Genomic DNA, 23196 nt, shown 5'->3' with positions numbered 1-23196 from the left:
CCAGGCTAATTAGCAGATTGGGAGCAGGTGTGAACAGTGGCAAGAAGGGAGCTAGGGAAAAGGCTGGATTCTCCTCCAGGCTGGATTACTGCAACGCTCTCCTCGTCGGGATCTCTGGCAGGAGCCTTCAGAAGCTCCAGTATGTACAGAACAGCGCTGCCAGGGTCCTGATGAGGGTGAGGAAACACCAGCACATCACTCCCATCCTTCACACTTTGCACTGGCTCCCTATTCACGCCCGTATAGAGTACAAGATTCTTCTGCACACCCATCACTGTGTGCACGGTGCGGCCCCCATGTATCTCACTGAACTGCTCACACCACACACCTCTTCCCGGACCCGGTCAGGCCAACAGCACCGTCTGGCCCCACCCAGGACACGGCTAAAAACAATGGGCGACAGGGCCTTCGAAGCCGCAGCTCCCCGTCTGTGGAATGCCCTCCCAGACCACCTTAGGGCCCCACAGACGGTGGATTGTTTTAAGAAAGGACTAAAAACTTTCCTTTTTTAGAAATTCCTACAATTGTTGATTTTAGATTTTTTTTAATAGGCTACGTATGCCTTTTAATGTATTGATTTTAATGACTGTCTTTTTACTCTGTTTTTAATGTTATGGTCTTTTAAACTTGTTTTGTAGCACTTTGAGATTTGAAATCAAATGTAAAGTGCATGATAAATAAAATTCATTATTATTATTATTAAGGAGACTGACAGAAGAAGGCAAACAGAAAAATATCTAAGAACTGAAATACAATAAAAAAAATACCTAGAACACAAGAATCAAAATAACACCAAAGAAAACTCAAAATAAAACTTGAACAAAACCATGACAGTTACGGTGCAAAGACTGCTGTAGATGTAGCAATAAGTAATTTAAGTAGTAATTTTGAAGTTTTTACTTAAAGCTAATTTATTCTGCTTTTTAGTTGATCATCGTAAAACTTAAAAAATAAAATTCTCTGTTCATTGCAATTGAAACCGACTCTCATGTTATGCAATTACATTAACATGTTGGTGTGACTGATAATACCACTTAAAAAGGCAGCAATCGAACCCCCACACAAAATTTCAAGAGGGCCCTTCATGATTCATGCATATCTCAGTTCTGCACTAAATGGCATCACAGGCCAGTATCTGAAAGAGTGTTAAACACAGTTTTTTTTTTTCTGCATTGTATTTTCATTATAGTGAAGGCACAATTGAGGAGAAACTGTTTGTATGATTTCATAATAGAGCAGATTGTACTATTTACAGAAGACAAGATTAATCTCTGCCATTGCAAGCGGATGTATTAATCTTAGGAGGAAAGCACTTTATCATTGTCTTCCAAGTGTTTATAGCCCTTGAATGTTTTCACCTGTTTAATACTGAGATATCATATCTTAGATCACCACAAAGATAAATAAACATCTATTAATGGTCTAATGCAATCACTCTGAAGACATATCAGCCTCCTATTCCCTTATGTTAAAAAAATAATAATAAAATAACAGCATGTTTTTACAACTACGGTTTAGCATGAGGAGAGTTTGTTTGGGCAATTTAAAGAATTTTCATCTGGTGAAAAATGTTAAGCTTTGGATTCATCTCACCAGAGCATTATGTTCCACATGTTTTCTGTGTCCTATACTTAGTGTTTGACAAAAAGTAATTAGGACCTTATATTGCCTTCTTTAAACAATAGATTTCTACTTGCCAGTATTCAGTAAAGGCCAAATCTGTACAGTGCACATCCCACTGTTTTCCCACCTGACCTGTAAATCCCTGCTGCTCCTCTAGATTTCAAGTCTTATTAGAACAGAGGGGGCTGAAAACAACAATGATAAACTGTGTTATTCAATCACATTAGAATCGGCAAAAACATCTTGAGATATGAGGTGTTGATGGGACAAAAATCTAGAAAAGTTAACAGGGTTTGCATATTTTAACATTCAACATGTCTCTTGTTCTCTTTTAGCTACATTTTCTTAGATCGTACTACATCTGTCATGATTCTGGACCTTTTGGTTCTGTTTAAGTATTTTTTTTTTGTTTGATTTATGTCATTCTATTTTCTGGGTAATTGGTTTCATTTCCATTTTGTGTCATTCTAGTTGGTTTCTAGTTATATTTAAGCAGTGTTGTATTTATTGAGTTAAGAAATCATCTCTGCCTTTTCATCTTTGCATCTGGATCCTTAACAAATATCCACTTTTCCTGACAACATCTAAGTGGACTGAATTTTTTTGACTGGTTTCTAACTAGTCAAGGCACTTAACACTACTGCCCCAGTCACCCAGTGCTACTCAAAACATGCTCACATTCACACACCAGAGCATGGATTGGCAGGCAATTGTAGGTTAAGGGCTTTGCCCAAGGGGACACTGGCATTAGACGTGGGATGAATCTGTAATCAATCTTACAACCCTCGTCCCCCGACTGTAAGACATCTACTCCTTTCATTTATCCCCCAATGCCCATGCGGGTTATAGATATGGGTCATGCATACGACTCTGAACAGATTGAGGGAAATGTTTTAATTGTAATGAAATTACTCCAGTTTATGGTATGAAAGCTACATTTAATTAAACCAATGACCTCTGAAGACTGATATCTTCCAAAGTACAACTAACATTCTTGTGGAGTTCCACTTGCCAACTGATTGCACTCAACTAAGACATGCCATACTGATGTGAGCAAACCCAAATTTAATTGTTTTTCCTTAGTTTAGCCCTCGAACTTAACACTGATGCTAAAACATCTCCACTTACATTCATGAAGAGTCTGACGAGTATAGGAGCAAAGCAGTATGTTTATCTCGCGCTATCGCCAACATAATCTGCTTTCTGTGCTCAAGCTCCCGTCAAGCTTTTGCATTCACCTGCATGCAAGTGCAATCACAGATCCACGAAATGAGATCGATCGAGAGAGAGTGATAAAAAGCGACATCTGCAACGCATGCACACATGAAAGAAGACTCTGAAGTGCTACTTGAGCCTGCAGTCGTGATTCATTCTGGAGGGTAGCTGTACCGTGAAGCAAAGACACCAGTATCCATAACACGCATGTATTATTTATGAGTGGCGGTATGCTGTTCTTACAGAGCTGTATGAAAAGGTATACATAAGGGGTGGAGGCTCTTTATTTCTGCCTGTTAGACGAAATGTCTAACTTCTTATTACATTGCTGCAGTTTGCCAAAATAGCAAAGCTGTAAGGAAGATCCATCTTTCCTTTTAGTGGTTTGTCTCTTTGAGTGTGTGTATGTGTCAATACATGTCAAGGTCTGTGCAAGCGTCACACTCACAGTTATAAGTAGCCTGCAAATGGAAAAAAAAAAGGAAATTGAAGTGGGACTAGAGAGGAGAAAGACAGACTTGTAGCGGTGTAAAGTTGAAATGCAAGGACTCCTTGATGAGAGTCATTTTGATTATTCCTGACAGGAGCGAATTGCATTATTATTACATCCATGCTGTTTCATGGAAGAATGGGTTTTGCTTCAAAACAGACATATCCTCCACTCCCTCTTCGGTTGTGTGTTTTGAAGTCGAATCAGCAAGGTGGCCGTTCTGGCTCTTTAGAACCCTTGCAGTGCAATAAGGATGTTTTTCCTCTCACTGAAGGAGCCATTTCTACATTTTTAATCTCCATTAGTGTGCAGCCCTGCTGGATGGCTATCCAGGATGTGTGCACTGATGCTCTTTACTCTAATTTTTCTGACATTTTATGCAGCTGTACCCAAGTCTTCTATAGTAATCCTGAATCAGGCGCATGCATTTTTAATTTCAAGTCGAGACAAGTCAAGTTTATTTGTATTACCCCATCTCACTACAGAGAGACGTTTAAAAAGGTAGGAAATAAAACTACATAGAGGTTAAGTCAGTGGTTCCCAAAGTTGCAGGGGGGGCGCGGGAAGCGGTATGGATGAATGAAGGAAAAAAAAAAAAAAACAGCGCTTGCTTGACTGAGCATAATGGACAGTTGTGACACTGCAACCCATATTTGAGAAGATCTGCAGCAACAAGCAGGCTCACTACAGCCACTGAAAAGATGGGAGGATTAAAGTACAAAGAAAAAACTCTCAGGGAGCTGTTCAATGTTTTCACTCCATTTTGCACAGAGGCTTTTTTAATGTATAGATTATAGCAAAGTTAAATATTGTTACAAATAAAAAAAAGAAATATGTTTAAAATAACACAGACAACAAAGAATCCTCTTCTAATCTACAGTATAGAACTATGAAAAAATACAGTTACACAAAAGTGTTGCACTGTAAAGATGGTGTAGTTTGTTTTGTTGCAACCTGAAGTGTGAAATAAACTTCAGTGGAGTTTGAAGACAAAATATGTGTATAGATTTATTATATCTGGTTGAACGACGTGTGTGCCCAGTTGATTCTTTTTATTTATTTATTTTTTTTGGTGTGGGGGGGGGGGGGGGTGTTGAGGGGGGGCGTGGAAATGTTATTGTAATCCAAAGGGGGGCCCAGAAGAAAATCTTTGGGAACCACTGGGTTAAGTAGAGATTCCACTTCCAACAGAATATTGGAGTGCTGAACGGATGTACCTGGGACTGCAAAGTAACGTCGAGCCAATTTAGCAATATGAGGATACTTATGCTCGTTGCTTCTCCACCATGCAAGTGGATTTTCATCCACAGAAATGCATCCTGTGAGCCTGTATGACATGACCTCCACAACTTTCTTTCCACCGTCATCGTAGGTCACACTAAATGCAAAGTGGTCCCATACAGCAGACCTATAAAGGGAGGGTCATTTCTTTGTATTCTCTCTGTAGAGCTCATTGGTGATTTGACATAGCCAGTTTGGTGGAAACCACACCCTGATAGATTTTTACTGGACATATTTAATAACAGCATCGCAGTGGAAGAGCAGCTAATCCTGTGGAATGTTCTACCTCTTGATGTGAAACAGCATGTGAGCCGGGATATAATTCTGACCGTATCTTAAACTTAAGCAAAATATTACAGTATTAAGGTATTTTAATTACAGCTTTGAATTGCTTTATATTATCAAACAGCCCCACATTATCTCTATATTGACAAAAGCAATGGGAATTGAAACCTAGTGATTGTTTACTTTCTAATAGGAACTGAAATAAGATGTTTATGCATTCTGGAGTGTAAGTACATCTATGGGACAGAGGGTTACAGTCTTGTGCCCTGTGAGAGCTCCAAGGACAAACGGTGAATGGTAGAATGGGTGATTTGTCTCTCAGGATTGACATCCTCCTCCCCCTACTTGCCTGCAGCCCTTGCTGTTCTCTTATCTTATTTTAGTCTGTGTTTGAAGGTTAGGAACATTTCTCATAGTGTTGTCTTGCATACATTTTAGCTGATGCAACCTATTGTATTTTACAGATTTTACAGACATGGTTTGGTACAGATTGCTTGAGCGTCCACTCAGACAACTCTCAGACAGACACAGAAGTACTTTATGCTAATTCAAAGAGTCAGCACAAATCAATTTCCCCTGTTATTCTTTTTGCTGCTATTCAAACAAAGCACATGGGATACATGTCTAGTCCCATCTTGCTCTTTACTAACATTAGTCGTCACATTATCATGAAAACTTGTACACAATAGGCTCGTAGAATTTAGATTAAAAAGTTAACTGTATTATGTTAATGACTGCATTTAATTAAAGCTTACATTTCTAAGATAAACATTAGTTCGGATGCGTTTGTTTGTTCATAGTCGGAGGAGAAAGCCAACCACAAAAAAATTATATCCTCAATATTGCACTACATGGTTCACATCTTTGTGAACTATGGAGTGCAATGGTTCACAAAAAAAATCTTAAAAAGTCCACCTTCCCTATATTAAGTTTGAGGTTAAATTCAGTTAATAAACAAAGTTGTTCCATGTTATGGAGCTCAGATTATTTTACACTTTGTTGAAACTACTAAATTCATAATATAGAGCCTTTAAAAGTACTGTAAGATAGATAGCCTAACTCTGGTATCTTAATATATTTTTGGTTGCCTGAAGAAATGTACCATGACAAATATAGCCTCCCCCAATAACCTCAAAAGGTTGTTTGTTTGGGGAAGATATATCAAGCTCAAGGCCTTGCTCTCTGCTAACTCTGTAATGGTTTCAGACCAGCCTCTCCTGCTCTCGCCTCTACTCTAGTGAGAAAGACATTTAGTCCTCCTGACGAGAGAATAACTATTTTGTTCTTTCGTACACTTTAGATTTACTGCTGACAGTAGATTTCTTATGTTCCTCTTAAGCAATGGATTCAAGAATAATACTAAATATGAAAAAAACAAACAAAGAAAGCTTCAAGATAAACCTATCATATAGAATTAAAAAAGTAACTTGGAATAATGAAAAAAATGCACAATAAGGTTTTCTACAGTACTCTATGGGCCGGATTTATCAAGCTCCAATTTTGCGTGCAGTAATTTGCGCTCGCAAACTGGAATTTTGCGCGAGGGGCTGAACCATGGTTTGCGGGTGATTTAACAAGAGTGATTGCGTAACTGGTGGCAGGTGCAAAACTGTTGGAGACGCCCAATTTAAATGATGGTTTTGCGCGTTTTGTGGTTTGCGGCAAAGTAGTTTGTACAAACTAGTGCATTAAGAAATTTAAATCTTACAGTGACCCCCAACAAAAAAAATAAATAAAAAAAAATTTAAATAATATATATATATATATATTCCCTAAGGTGGTATGTGGCTGAATTTCTACTTCACTGCAGTAAAAAAACAAAAAAACAAAAAAAAACAGGTGTTTTGTATTGGCCTGTAGAAAAATGCACATACCAAATGGCTCACAAGAAGTGACTGTGGATGAGATTATTACGTGTACAGTACGCATCCCCGCAGCATTGGCACGTTGTTCCACAGGCGCAGGGGGAGAACCCCGACCCCGTCGGACAGCACTTCTGAAAAAACGAGATTGGGAGATCCCAGCTCTGGCTGCAACCGTACGCTGGAATGACCCAGATGCAAAAAAGTGCAACGTTGCAAGGAGTTTTGTGATATCAGGTATTGCGTGGGTCCTCCTTGTGGCTGGCTCCAAATCCATTCGGAGTTCCCCCAACAGCTTCAAATGATTGTTTCCTCGTTCATTGCAAAAATATTCACACAGAGTGAAAAAATGCGTTCTCTGCGTCTCCTTGCTTCATTTCGATGTCTCCTTCTTGCGACAATAACCGCTGCCATGTGTGCGCAATTACGCATACAGACCATTTGCACCTTCTTTTGAAACGTGTTAAATATAGAGTCAGATACCGTTAGCAAAATTGCTTTCAGGTTTGATAAATCACTTTGCGAGTGCTAAATTAATATATTTACATGTTCTCCTCCCACAAGACGCACTTTTGCGTGTAAACGCCCCATATTGCATATTCATTGCAGAAAAAGTACTAAATGGATAAGAGGCGCTATTTACCACGTTTTAAAGACCAAATCCTTTTAGCACGCTGTTGATAGATCAGTTTGTACATTTTTTAGCGTGCGCAGTGAAATAGCTCACGTTTTAATACACGCAGACTTTTGATAGATCCGGCCCTATGTGTATACTTGTATTTTTTGTGTTTTCTATGTAAAGTTTTAAATGTTTTAATCAGTCAATATCTGAAAGTTTGCCAAAGGCCAAGATTGATTTAATTCAACTTATGAACTGTTACCTTTATTTTACAATTGTATTGATCCATCCTGCTAATATGCCACCTTTGGAAATCTCTGAATGTTTCCTTAGAGAAGTAAAAGCTATTAAAAAATCTGATAAAAAATAGAGTAACCAGTTGCTTAAAAACTTGTTAATGAATCTCTGTACCAAAATATAGATATCTGTTTAAATAAAAGGATTGTCCTTATTTTCATTGTATGTAGTCTTATACGATGAGCTTTTCACAAAAATAAGGATACAAAATAGATGCACACATATCTTATGCGTCCTAAAGAGTGTAAAAAAAACAAGTGATAACGAGGGCCAATTAGCCTCTCATGACCACCTTCCAACCGGGAATTGTATGGTCAGTTGAAAATTAGACATGTTTGAAATTGGCCCTCGCATCATTTGCACATCCTGCTTTTGAAGCAGAGCTACAAGTTTCGACTAGCTAACTGGCCTCAACCTTGTGCACTGTGCAAAAAGGGTAGTCTTTATTTTCTCTGAAAAAGATAGGAGGATTCCAGACGGATGAGTCCATTAGGCCGTGCAGTGTAGTGTATAGTTAGGGTGCAAAGATTGAAAATATATCACAGTGTATGCCCGCTATTGTTGGACTTGTAACCATCATATCTGCTAATCAACGTTATTGGTCCTATTGTGACTATAAACGTGTTAATTTTTAGCTTGTAGCGATAAACATTGAAAGGCTGAATCTGTCTAATCATTTATCCTTGGTAATGTATATTTATATTCTAAAATACATATACCTTTCTTTTTACTTTGATCCTTTATTAATTTATACGCCACCACAGCTGCAGCAATGTAAATGATGTATTTGAAACATAAAATAAGGAAAGGAAAATAAGAAGAAATGGTCAAAAACAGCAAAAATATAAGTAAAAACATACATTCTCAGATTAGGCCAAAAGTGAGAGAATAAAAATCCCTTTACAGAGGAATTTTAAAAGTAGACGTTGAAATGACACGGCAATTAGAGAAAAATAAATAATTCCTTAAACCGGTAGTGTTAGCACCCAGTTTAGGCTCTGCCCCCTCTGAGCTTGAGTTTTATACCCAATGTCTATTTAGCTGGAGACATCTAGCTGGAGGCATCTACTTGACATGAGATGCATGTCAAGTGGGCGAAAAGGGTCAGCAGTGTGCAGTAAGACACTTTTGAAATGGGAGTGTGGCCCTTGTATGCTGTAGATTTTAAGATTTCTTGGAATATTCTAAGACTTTTGATGGGAATCAAAAGGAATTAATGGAGATTTTTATGAATTACCAGGAGCTTATGATAATAAAGGTGAGTAAATCTGGAACTTTAAATATTAAGGTTCATCTTTAACAAGGATTTAAAATATGCTTTGGGGGGAAATATAAATTGTCGAAAGAATTAATGTAGCAGAATCTTAAAAAAAAACAGCCATCAGGTTTATGAGGTATGAAAAAAACAAAAAAAAAATACCACATATAGAATAAACTTTCCTTTGGAGTCCTATGCACGGAAGTGTTTCACAGTTAGTTATGCTATTAATTACAAATATAATTTATTGAATTTATTAACTTTTATAAGCTCATCCACAATCAACAATTGGCCTATTAATGAGACTTAATGTTACAATACAAACGTATTGAATAATTAGCCAAGCATAGCCTAATATTGCGTATATTTTTGATTTGTGGATAGCTTTACTTTTAATTTAGATAACATCCATAAGTATTGCATTTGCCACTGCAAATAGCATCTATCTAAAACAACTGTTAAGCTTATAATGAAGAAATACTTGGAATAAATATGCCAATAATTGATCGTTTAAGTTAAGACAAATTTGAAGGGTTTAAGATGTAATGTAGGATTGTTATTATTTGCATTAACTTATATCCAGTCACCTGTACATTTTCCGTGACAGGAGGGATTTTCTCATTATGCATTATTTTGTGCACCTTCTGCAGTTGCGTTTAATCAACTGCAGCGGCTGACTCAGATGGCTGATCTCATTCTGATCTCTTGAGGTTCTACCCAGCATCTAACCAGCATACCCCGCGCATGGACCAGCACGGATTGGATCTGTGCGAGTCTAGCTCATGTCAAATGCACCTACTATTAGCAAACTGTAGAGCCAACCGGAGTCCGAGCTTAAAGGTGTAGTGGAGGATTTTCGCGAATTTTTTAAAAGACCCGCCCTCTCGAATAAAAAAAAAAAAAAGCTCATGCATGCACCTAAGAGGGAGTGCATGCAGGAGCCCATTTCTCCTCAAGGAGGTGCGGGGACACAATGATAAGACGGTCGCTCAGATAGATCTCATCTCACCCATAATTATATATAAAAAGTTTCCCCACAAATAAGACTACTGGTACATTAAAAAATCACGACATGGTTCTATATGTGTGTGTGCTGCAGTGGAAATTTGGACATGTTTGTGGGGTAAATGAGGATCTGTTGCCACTGTATAACTACTAACAGTGCAAATTACAAAATGAATAAACTTATCTTCCCTATTTAGTCACAATATAGATGTAGATAACTTTTTTCTAACAGTGATGTAAAATGGATTTCTCCAAATACAGTAGTATCCCAAACTTAAATTATCGAGTAGAAACTTTGCAATCGAAGCATTAGTGGGAAGCCCAACCTGTGCTTTCAGTGTACACCATCACGTGAAGAATCTCCCAAGAACACTTTCTCTTCTTCTCATACACTTTGTAGACACTTTTTCTCTTACGACTGTCAGACATTTTCAAAGAACTGTGGTGAAAAAATGCGAGCATCAATGAATGGATGAAACCATAGCTTACCAAATAAAAGTCTGCATGCACAGAAAAAGTTGCTAAGAAAGCTAACTGAAGACAGAGATTAACAATTAGGAGGACCACTTCTTTTGATGATCCTCCCGGAAAAAGAAAATCCTCCACTATACAGTACCTTTAATCATGTCTGCTAAAAAAATATTTGCAAAGAGGCTGAGTATCTCTAGGCTGATGCCACAAAATGTGCAATAATATGGATATGTTATGGTAATTGTTAGGGTTTGGCCATAGAAATGAATGCAAAATAAATGGAAGTCAACAGTAATCTCCTGACAAAGGGTGTTACAACTTGCTTTCGTGCATGTGTGCTGTATGGTATGATCGGTAACTTTTTTATAAGCTCTTGTATCAAGAGGATCTTTTCATACAATGATAGCAGTAAGGGTAAAATATTCTTTTACGATAATCTAAGTTAAAAAACTAAACTGTAAATCATTATATTTTAGCAATTTATTGGGAATATGGATAGATGATAAGCTTTCTTTTAAAGTACATATCAATACATTAGTGAAGAAGCTTAAAGTAAAGCTTTGTTTTTACTTCAGAAATAAATCTTGTTTTACCTTCAGTGCTAAGAAGAAACTTGTAGAAGCTACTTTTTTGTCTGTGACTGATTATGGAGATATATTGTACATGCATGCTGCATCCTCCATCTTGCGTCATATTGACTCAGTGTACCATGCATCATTACGATTCATTACAAACTCTAAGTCCCTTACTCATCACTGCATTCTTTATGATCTAGTTGGTTGGACATCACTAACAATTCATAGAAAACAGCACTGGTATATCTTTATCTATAAAGCAATAATTGGTAAACTCCCACTGTACCTCTGTAACCTCCTCTCTGTGAGTTCCGGTAGTTATCAGTTGCGCTCCTCTCAGTGGTTACTTTTTAATGTACCCCGAGCTTCAACTGAGTTGGGAAAAAACTGCATTCTCCTACTCTGCACCTTGGGGATGGAATAACCTCCAGAAAGAGCTCAAATTAGAAACTCTCGTGTTCATTAATGAATTTAAAGCAACCATGAAGAATGTAGTGATGGAGATATGTGCTTGTTTTTCTTGAGATGCTCAATGTGTTTTAACATATTGCTCTGATTTTATTTTTTAATGTTTTTTATTTTTTACATTTTTTTATTCTTTATTTTTTATTTTGCAAAATGTAATATGTTGCAAATATGTATGAACTTCCTGTGGTTTGGCTGCTACCTTGGCCAGGTCTCTCTTGAAAAAGAGATTCTGAATCTCAATGGGACTTCCTGGTTAAATAAAGTTTAAATAAATATAAACAAAAATTGTGTCATCTACATTAAATAAACAAAAAAAAAAAGATTTATTACCTTTATTTAACTAAACATATTTAAAAGATGAAACAAAACAGGAACATATTAGGTCACTGAATAAAGAAATATGATTATATATGTGAAATACGTATGATTTACAATGTATAGATATCCTTAAAAGACAATGTATGTCACTCTGACATGGAGCTGTGCCTCTCAAGCACAGCAGAGGATCTTCAGAAAATGTGTTTTTTTTAAAAGGATCATTGAAATTTGCTTTTGTTTTTTTGTAATAATCTGGTAAACTTTATTTTTTTTTAGGTCATATCATATTCCCTTAAAAAAAATTCATTAAAGAACTGTTAAATTTTTTGGGTTGTGGTTTTATAAAAAAGGTGTACCTTGATTTACAGTTAACATTTGATCTCTTTATGGAGCAGAGATTAGCCAAATAAAGGCCAAACATTGTTGGGTTTTTTAATCTTTGTTATTACTATTTTACTCACCTGTCCTCTTTCCTTTCACAATTTTGTCAGCATGAGTCCTCCCATTTAGCAGCGTGCAAGTCCCGTTAAATGATTAGTAAGCCCACAAGTGAATATATGCAAAGCCTCTTCCACTCCATCAACGGCTTAGTGAGGAAAGAGCTTAAACACACCTTGGTAAATCCCTGTCACACACATTCTTGTAAAGGTGTTCCCTAAAGTGAGCTAATATGGCAAATACAGCATTTCTAACCATCCAAGCTTTTGAGACGGTGTTGAGATTCATGTCTGAAACACTGAAATCAGTTGAACCCTGTGATTTCAGTCCCTGACACGTCCAACTTTTTCCAGCTGACTTCACCAGATATGGTTTCTGAAGGTTTGAGTTATAAAAGTATCCTTTTGTGTTTAACTCCTCTTTGCCGATGGGGCTTCAGGAGTGAGATTAGGACTAGACAAATGTGACCAAGTAGTCATCCCCACACCAAAAATACTATAAGACATCATACAGATATTGGTCTTTCATTTGTGCCTGCGTGGATATAGTGTGTCAGTGCGCAGAAATTGAAGAACGCCTGTGTGAGTATCAGCAGAATGGGAAATAAAAAAGTTAAACTTCTGATAACAGTGTGATAGAAACGTAGTGTCAAAAATTTGAATGGTATCCAGCAGTAGTTCTCAACCTTTGTACGTCATTTCTTAGTTTATCTGCCAGTGTGTGTGGAAGCACAAGCTAAAGTAAAGTACAGAGCAAACTTTGTGTCCATTTCTTTGCATGAAATAATGAACATGCTTTTGCTTTTGCAATCACATTAACTGAGTATTGAGTCAGTGTAACAAAATTACTATGGAGCCACATGTTTGGTATAGTTTATTTAGTTTAGATTGCCCATTGCTCCTCTGTGTATTGCGACCACAGACAGCTGCAGTGCTTTTTGGCAGAGAAGACATAGATTTCTATTGCTGACCCTAAGGCTGCTTATTAGAATGCAGAGCACCTCACCCACCAAGCACCACAATCACTTTATTTCTTTCTCTCTTCCCTCCTTCTAACACATATTTGCACTTGCCCTCAGTTTTATACATTGGATAAAAACGCTCAGAGCATATTAAGTGCTAACCACATGCAAAATTTACACTTACTGACATCTGTCATAACAATTACATATTAACATAAAATGGGCAAATTCGTCCACTTTTAGGTCATCAGAAGTTCACCTAACTGAAATACTGTTTCAACACTAAAAAACTGTTCTGAGAAAATCAATACCACACTATATCCCCCACCTGAAAAGAAAGTTCTCAACTGTTTTGAAATTAACTGAAGAAATCAATAATTTTAGCCAATTTTGTGCGATTTGAAATATGTATAGTCTCATTCGGTACTCTCAGTGGGGCATGCAAGACAGTGCCTCCAATGGGAGGTAACTTATAGGCACCCTTGTCAGATACAAAAGGAAAATGAGTAACTATATTGATGTAGAGAATCTACTGAACTCCGTTTATGAAATTGCTGTCCCAATACCTCTGCATTTCACGAATATTGCCGGTAGCAAAAAGGTCGAACTAAAAGCTATGGGTATTGGACATTGAGGACTAATGTCCAGGACGGTTAACTTTGAACATTCATAAAGGAAATTGCAGTTTTGTTCTCCTGTACCAACTGCTGTAAACCACCCTCTCAAAAGACCATCACAAGACACACATACAGGGACATGTGATCCTGCCCTGTACCGTGCTTGGGTACAAAGTAGTTTCTTCATGCCTGTCTCATCCTTTTTATGGCTGATCCCAAGACAGCCACATCGAGTATTCTGGTAAACTCAGAACCAGATTCTGCAAAGCAGACTTTTTGCAATGTTTCTTCAGAGTTTACAGGAAACTGTGCTACCAGAGATATTGAGTGTTTAGAGGAAAGGACATTAGTATCCCTGTTGTAGGCCTCATTTGCTAAGCTTTCCTGAATTTTTGAGACACCTCAAAAAGGAACAGACATACACTGACATTACATGTCTGGAAAAGTAAGGGGGAAGTTTCCAGTTAAACTATATGGGTTTTTGATGATTTTTATTATTTCATGTGTTCACTTTGGTGCAGACCAAATGAAAAAATAGCTAATGATTACATGTCTTGAGCTGTTGTTTAGAAAGCTAAAACAAACGTTATTTTACTAGGGGTTCAGATACTAATTTAACTTTGTTTTTTATATGTTTCCACATATTCTCATTACATTTGATTGTTAAGCTATAGACAAGATTGTGGGAGTGTTGGCCTAGTCTGGGAGTGTTAGCCTAGTGTTTAGAGCAGTGCGCCTGTGCTTTAAGAAGGTTGCAAGTACCCGGCTCAATCCCCACAGCTTGCACTCTTGGTCCCTGTGCAAGACCCTTAACCCCTGATCGCTCCACAGGTGCTGCACAGTGGCAACCACATCTCCCGAAGCGGATTGGTCAAGTTCAATTATAATTATTATATGACCAAATAATTATTAAATCGGCTCCGTTGTTTCATAAGCAAAGCCTAATAAGTTAAAAGGGTTCCAATCCCTGATTATTAAATTAGGAACAAACACATAGAGCTCATAATCACATAACATAAAGGTTATCGATTTCTGATTAAGCAAATAATTAAGAAAAGTAACCCCTGTGTCAAGTCTGGATCACTTATAATATGCATTCATACCTGAGAGAAGATTAGAAATAGAGGAAAATTGGTGAATGTCACATTTTCTCCTAAATCACTCATACAAAGGGCAAAATTTGTGCATGCTAATGGTTCTTGTATGAGGCCCAAAGAGTTTAAAAGCAAATCTGATCTCATTCCAAACTATTCTGGGGAAACAGTTTTTCTCAAACATAGAATTCTCATGCTTATCTTTGCATTGGTTTTTGATTCAAGGTTTTCAACCATTTTTCATTCCTTTTTCTATGTATATTGTAGCTTAGCTGGTTGAGTTCACTAGTCAAGATTTTTTAACTGAAATATGTTTGAATTGGAGTATAATGATTTTTGTCAATGAATATGTACTGAAAGGATTTTGTAAATGTATTCAATATGTGTGCAGAGGTAACTAATTATTATTTCTGCTTGATGCACTTTTATTTGTTGTCATAACACACAGCCAGTTTAGCTTGTGTTCACAGAACAATATGAAATTCCAAACATTATATGGTTAAATAACATATTTGTCACCTCCACTTGGGCGGAGGGGTGAATAAAAAGTTATAAAATAACATAATGTGGCATTGCTGTGTGGGCATTAAATATGAAGTCATTACATATAAAACTTCATTTACATTGATCTATGCGATTTAATTTAAGCTCATTGTTCTACTGAAAGACAATACAAAAAATAGGGTTTGTGCATCCTTTTTAGCTTTTGACAAATTTTTGTTTTCCCTATATCAATTCAATAATTTATTCCTTTAAGTCTGACCCTCTCACCCTTTCAACTCGTCCTTGCTAAATAAAATCAGTCTCAGAACATGATACTGCCACTGTCTAGTTTAATTTTTTTTTTAGCATATAGTTGGAAAAAGTTCAATTTTGGTATCATTTGATGTTGTTTTTGAAGAACTTTTGAGTGGTCAGCTGCAAATGATCAGTTTTGCTAAAGAATTTGATGTCAGCCGCTTCACAGTCCTGTTGACTTTTATTACATCATTCAGCGCTGCTACATGCGTTGTTGACGAGTCCCACCAAAACAAAAACGGGGTCATAAATTGCATTTTGGCTACCTGAGTGCTTTTTGGCATGTTGTGGTAGCTCAAGTGGGCGGATATTAAAATTAAGTAGTAGTAAATAGTGTTTTAAAAAGTTTCAGATTAAAATGTGGACAGTCTCAGAGTTAGTCAGCTACATTATTATTGTTGTAAAATAGCTCCAGCCCCCTTGAATGGGGATGCGCTGTCTTAAGGGAGTAAAACTCACAAGTCATATTAGATATACAGTAGACTTACTAGTTCAGGTGTAGAGTAAAGCAATTCATTACTGAGGAATCCTTAAATAATCCAGATGCATTTTTTAGTAGTCCAAGTTGAATATACCTACTAAAGTAAAAAAAACATTTGAAATCTTGGTAAGCAAAGTGTAATGAGAACCTTGATGTACCAGAACCATCAGATGACCAGAGTGTAAACTAATCAATGCTTTTCTTTGTCTGTCTGACTTTTTCTGCTAATAACGGCCACGATGAGAGATGTAATATATTCTCTTGACTGGTTAAGAGCCCATCATCATGCCAGCACAGATACCACAAGATGCAAGAATACAGTCATTGATACTTACTCACACAATCTGAGAAGGATCTGTTTGCATGTAGCAGTCCTGTGGGATTGTAAGCAGGGACTTTAGTATTTGGAGAAAGACCTCAATGCATTTACCTTGCTAGCAAGATTATTGTGCGAGATTTGTGAACATACATCTTGCCAGAAGCCAATAGATATATTAGCCTTGATACAGATATGTTTCGAACCAATGAAAAGCAGTGATGTTTATGATGTCAACAAGAAGAAGCAGGATGAGGCAAAACAAATAGGGCTGTGCCGGTGGAGGTACAGTGGGCGCTGATTGGAAATGGACACTTCACTCACGCTCCGCGTGTTTCACGTATTGTGTGAAAAACATGTGACTACTATAGCCACTAGGTGGCAGTCTGACTCCATTTCGGCGTCCCATGAGTCAGAATTACATAGGTCGAGTAGCAGACTGGAAGGGGTGTCACGGGTTGCGAGTTTATAGCGCAGAGGTTAAGCTGAGTGGTCTTTGGTTCAATAGACTCTGGGTTCAATCCCAGCTGTGGCCGAGTTGCCTTAATTGTTTTTGTTTTTTTTTTATTATAATTATTATCGCTTTTTTTATAAAGTAATGAAAGTTAGAATGTAAAGTAATGAAACCAGGTTTTATATTTTTGAAACAACAATTGGAGTTATTCGTTGGACATTCACGCATGAGCCTGTATAAAAAGAGGAGCTGACCAGCTCCTTTAGTCAGAGACACCGTGTCTGTACGTTTGTGGGCCTGCAGTCAACTGAAAAGCAGGTTTATTGGGGATCTTGGTGTGATATTGTTCTATTTTATTTTGTTTTTGATTAAAATAAAGTTAATGAATTAATTTAACATTGGGACTGCATAATCTTATTTCATGAAAATATTTATAGATAGATTGATAGTAGTTATAGATACACCTCCGATCTTATCTGAGAACTGTTATTTCTATTTATCTGCATCGCTATTATTTAATGAAAAATAAAATTAATTAAGTTGGAGCCGGGGATACGGACTGTAGCGCAACCAGAGAAAGGCGACAGAGACAGTGCTGCGGCTGGTGATGTTGAAATTAAAATCATATCCAAAGTTGATTCCTCATTAAGATAAGCCAAAGTTATTCAAAAGGGTATGTAAGAAAATATATTTTCTTTAGTTTTGTAAAATATAAGTGCCGTTGAAAGCTTTGTTTTTGTGTGTTACTTTCTTGCCGTGCAATACGTGACACCCCTCCCAGTCTGGTCAAGTAGCAGACTGGGAGGTATGTCACGTGTGGCGAACTTATAGCGCAGCGGTTAAGCTGAGTGGTGTGTAGACTAACAGCTTGTGGGTTCAGTCCCAACTGTGGCCGAGTTGCCTTAAATGTTTTTTTTTTTTGTTTTTTTTTTATAAAGCATCTTAATGCACCTTTTTCCTCCCTGTTTGCACCTCCAGTAACTTCTATGCCAATATGTGACGAGTGAATTTCTCCGCTGTGAGATCAATAAAGCTCATCTAATCACATCTACTCCAATCTAAATAAATAAATAAATATACACATGTTCAATAAATAAATAAGCATTCAATTAATTACCCCCAATAAATGGTGAAATGATATGTTCTCATAATAAATCATTTATTTAAAAAATGCTGTTATGTTCCTTTTTTTTAAAATTCCTTTTAAAATGCTTAACTATTTTTATTCTTTTATTTTCTTTCAAAAAATCACTAGATTTTAAAAACACTCATAGGTTTTGAAAGGTATTATATATATATAGAAACTAAAACGCTCGGATCATTCTGTCATTTTGTGTGCATGTGAAGCATCTGCAATGTTTTCGTTAAATATTCAAATAAATAAGATGGACTTTAAACTAGCAGACACGTTTGGATTTTTGCCATTTAATTTTTTTATTTAATTTTAAAAACGAAAGAAATGGAAATGGGGTTTGACGAAAACCAGAAATATGGTCTGCCTGCATTCATGAACAACTTATGTTTGTGAGACCCCCTACCCCTCAGGACCCCCGCCTAATCAGTGCAAAAAATAACGACAAATGGCTTTAGCAGGTTATTCAGAGTTGACGCGGTACTTTGCAGACAACTTACTCTCTTGTTCTCTGACAATAGAATTCAACCACCACCATTTACAGAGACCCCCTCCCCCTCACAGCTCAACTTTGTGGTTTCAACACTGCAGCGAAAGTTTCCTGATATGGGGAAGAGTGACTTGAAGGACTGCATTGATAAGATCAACGAATTTCTCCGTACAACACGCAAATCATCCCAACGACTCTCAATGTAAACCTGTTCAGTATTCATCACAATAAACACATTTTCTCTCATGCTCTTTTCCCACTTTGTGTTGTTTTAAAATCTAATCTGAAATATAGAAATAGAAATTATAGAAACAAAATGTTTCACAGCAGTTTTTTCAGGAACAGAATCAGGTTTATTGACATTGTCAGAGAAGGAGTTCACAAACTAGGGATTTTTTTATGGTACAATCGTGCAAGATGACACATATAAGGGTAAGTAGAATTATAAAAATATCTAAACACTGTGGCAATATATAAGCAATATCTATACCGTATATCCAGGTCTGGGACGGATTTTAGCAGGGGCTTACCGGGGCTGCAGCCCGGGGCCCCGGCATTCCCGTAGGATTTATATTTTTGTGAATGGATAGCGTTAGAATTTACCGTATTTTCACGACTATAAGCGCACATAAACGTCTTTTTATCCCTTGAAATGTGCGATGCTCCCTTTGGTAAGGAGACCAGGTGGAGGTTTTTTCCACTCATCAACATCGCTGTTGATGCAGAAGCAGCGAGTTTACATGCAAAGTCAGCTCCTCTTTTTATACAGGCTCATGCGTGAATGTCCAACGAATAACTCCAATTGTTGTTTCAAAAATAGAAAACCTGGTTACATTCTAACTTTCATTACTTTATAAAAAAACTGTTGATGCAGAGGCAGCGAGTTCTGTGGTTCTAATCTGATTGTTTGCCTCCCATCAGCGCCAGGTTATTTGTGTGTTTTGGTGAGACGTTTCCTAGCTTTCTTTAGTCTGTCTGCTTCCCTGATTATGACCAGTTTTTTGTCCTGTGGATCAGCAGTCAACTGAAAAGCAGGTTTATTGGGGATCTTGGTGTGATATTGTTCAATTTTATTAATTTTATTTTTAAACTCGCTGCTTCTGCGGTAAGCCCCTGCTAAAATCCGTCCCAGACCTGGATATACGGTATAGATATTGCTTATATATTGCCACAGTGTTTAGATATTTTTATAATTCTATTTACCCTTATATGTGTCATCTTGCACGATTGTACCATAAAAAAATCCCTAGTTTGTGAACTCCTTCTCTGACAATGTCAATAAACCTGATTCTGTTCCTGAAAAAACTGCTGTGAAACATTTTGTTTCTATAATTTCTATTTCTATATTTCAGATTAGATTTTAAAACAACACAAAGTGGGAAAAGAGCATGAGAGAAAATGTGTTTATTGTGATGAATACTGAACAGGTTTACATTGAGAGTCGTTGGGATGATTTGCGTGTTGTACGGAGAAATTCGTTGATCTTATCAATGCAGTCCTTCAAGTCACTCTTCCCCATATCAGGAAACTTTCGCTGCAGTGTTGAAACCACAAAGTTGAGCTGTGAGGGGGAGGGGGTCTCTGTAAATGGTGGTGGTTGAATTCTATTGTCAGAGAACAAGAGAGTAAGTTGTCTGCAAAGTACCGCGTCAACTCTGAATAACCTGCTAAAGCCATTTGTCGTTATTTTTTGCACTGATTAGGCGGGGGTCCTGAGGGGTAGGGGGTCTCACAAACATAAGTTGTTCATGAATGCAGGCAGACCATATTTCTGGTTTTCGTCAAACCCCATTTCCATTTCTTTCGTTTTTAAAATTAAATAAAAAAATTAAATGGCAAAAATCCAAACGTGTCTGCTAGTTTAAAGTCCATCTTATTTATTTGAATATTTAACGAAAACATTGCAGATGCTTCACACGCACACAAAATGACAGAAAGATCCGAGCGTTTTAGTTTCTATATATATATAATACCTTTCAAAACCTATGAGTGTTTTTAAAATCTAGTGATTTTTTGAAAGAAAATAAAAGAATAAAAATAGTTAAGCATTTTAAAAGGAATTAAAAAAAAAGGAACATAACAGCATTTTTTAAATAAATGATTTATTATGAGAACATATCATTTCACCATTTATTGGGGGTAATTAATTGAATGCTTATTTATTTATTGAACATGTGTATATTTATTTATTTATTTAGATTGGAGTAGATGTGATTAGATGAGCTTTATTGATCTCACAGCGGAGAAATTCACTCGTCACATATTGGCATAGAAGTTACTGGAGGTGCAAACAGGGAGGAAAAAGGTGTATTAAGATGCTTTATAAAAAAAAACAAAAAAAAAAACATTTAAGGCAACTCGGCCACAGTTGGGATTGAACCCTCAAGCTGTTAGTCTACACACCACTCAGCTTAACCACTGCACTATAAGTTCGCAACACGTGACATACCTCCCAGTCTGCTACTTGACCAGACTGGGAGGGGTGTCACGTATTGCACGGCAAGAAAGTAACACACAAAAACAAAGCTTTCAACGGCACTTATATTTTACAAAACTAGAGAAAATATATTTTCTTACATACCCTTTTGAATAACTTTGGCTTATCTTAATGAGGAATCAACTTTGGATATGATTTTAATTTCAACATCACCAGCCGCAGCACTGTCTCTGTCGCCTTTCTCTGGTTGCGCTACAGTCCGTATCCCCGGCTCCAACTTAATTAATTTTATTTTTCATTAAATAATAGCGATGCAGATAAATAGAAATAACAGTTCTCAGATAAGATCGGAGGTGTATCTACAACTACGCAACCATTTTCATAAAATAAGATTATGCAGTCACTTGACTGCATAATCTTATGTTAAATTAATTCATTAACTTTATTTTAATCAAAAACAAAATAAAATAGCACAGTATCACACCAAGATCCCCAATAAACCTGCTTTTCAGTTGACTGCAGGCCCACAAACGTCACCCTCAGCACGGCAGAGGTCCCAAGCGCCACCTGGTGGTTGTCCGGGTACATTGCCGTTCTTTTTGAAATAAAAAAACTGGCCTCAGGAAATACAACGTGATTCACGTGGGAATCACACAGGAATCACGCAGGAAACCGTCCATTTCCAACCAGTCCCCACTGTACAGTCCGTTTTAGATGGAATAACCTTTTTCTTTCTTTTTTATTTGCATCTGTGGATGGAAACGATTTTCAGAAAAATCAAGAATGAAATATGTCACTGCTGCTAATGCTGCTGCTCGGATTGCTTAAAAACTCGTCATGGGAGGCAGATGCACCTTAATGATTAACCAAATGAGCTCAAAGAATTTTTTCCTAATGTCCCTCCCGTTTATGAACACTTTCCACGGGAGCCTTTCAAGATGAATGCTGTGTACAACATGTTACAATCTATCTTATTCTACATTAGCAATGCATCCAAACGCCACATAGAAAAGCCTGATAAAAATATTCAAACCAAACACCTGCAGTAATGGGTCCAACTGATAATTAAAAATCAGCCTGCCAAGCTGTAGTTAGTACTAGTAGTAGGTGTAATTACTTAGATCTGCGCTCTTTTTTATCTTCTTGAACAACGTAATGCACACCAAATGATAACAATGCAGCTGAAATACTTTGATCTTCGCTTTAATGCTGTATAATTTTTTTTTTTTAGATGCCGCTGCCACTTTCAAAGATAACTCCCAGAGATTACTTTACTGTAAGAAAATAATGGATGTATGTTTGTATCCCACAATCTATGCAATTGTGCAAACATTAACTTAACAACTTTGAAGAACTTCTTTTTGTGTGGCAAAAAGAAGATAGAAAATGTCTGAAGATAAAAAAAAAAAAAGTTTACTATTTTAATTACTGTTTAGTACTTGGTAACATAAATGGTGACAGTAACTGACTGGATACAGCAATTCCTTCTGCTTGACTTTTTGCCTATGTTTTTGTTTTTTTACAATAAAATATTCTTAATTGACATTGGGATGTGTATTATGTGATAGTCAAACATAATTCTGAATAGGGGTGAGTAAAAATATTGATTATTTAATTAATTGCAGTCTTTTTTTTCACAATTCAACAATAATTCACAAGACCCTCTGAATCGATAAGTCTGCCTGGCCAGCTTGTTGATGATTAACAGGGTTGTCTGATTTGTGTCATGATAGAGAAAAAGAGAAAACGCAGACAGTCGTATATTGAATGTGATTTTGCCAGTGGGCTGGTGGTTTGGACCATGGAGGTCCTGTTTCCCTCAACCTCCTTGTCATCCTGATGTCTTATAGAGAAGTGGAGCAAACACACCCTCTCTTCCTCTCCTTGCTTTAGTTAGGCTGATCTGTTCATGCGAAAAGTAGACTTTTTCAAGAGTGCGACTGCTGGTAGATGGTGAGCCACACAGACTTCAGAAATGTTTCCCATAAAGCCCAGGCTAAAGAAAAGAAAAAGCCTCTGTGGTTCTTATAATGAGATGCACAGTGCTGGAGCTCCTGATGGTCATGGTCTTCATCCACGGAACATTACCTGTCAATCACTGACGCCATTATAGATATTAAATGCTGTATTTTTAGATTTTTTTGCTTATTGGCAGTAAACGACAGATAAAAAGAGACAGCCCTCCACGCAAGTGCAGCAATCCTTTTAACA

The 23196-nt window shown here is 37.0% G+C and overlaps 1 protein-coding gene across 2 annotated transcripts in view; it reads left to right on the top strand.

Annotated features, from left to right (window-relative positions):
- The window catches only part of LOC119796466 (fibrinogen C domain-containing protein 1-like), a 207141-nt gene that overhangs the window by 44336 nt on the left and 139609 nt on the right, over positions 1-23196 (top strand). The window lies entirely within an intron of this gene.

Source organism: Cyprinodon tularosa, unplaced genomic scaffold (genome assembly GCF_016077235.1).
Source record: "Cyprinodon tularosa strain WSP-4 unplaced genomic scaffold, ASM1607723v1 ctg55, whole genome shotgun sequence".
Classification (NCBI taxonomy): Eukaryota; Metazoa; Chordata; class Actinopteri; order Cyprinodontiformes; family Cyprinodontidae; genus Cyprinodon; species Cyprinodon tularosa.
The sequence above is the reverse complement of the archived record's forward strand: the minus strand, read 5'-3'. Positions and strand labels throughout refer to the sequence as shown.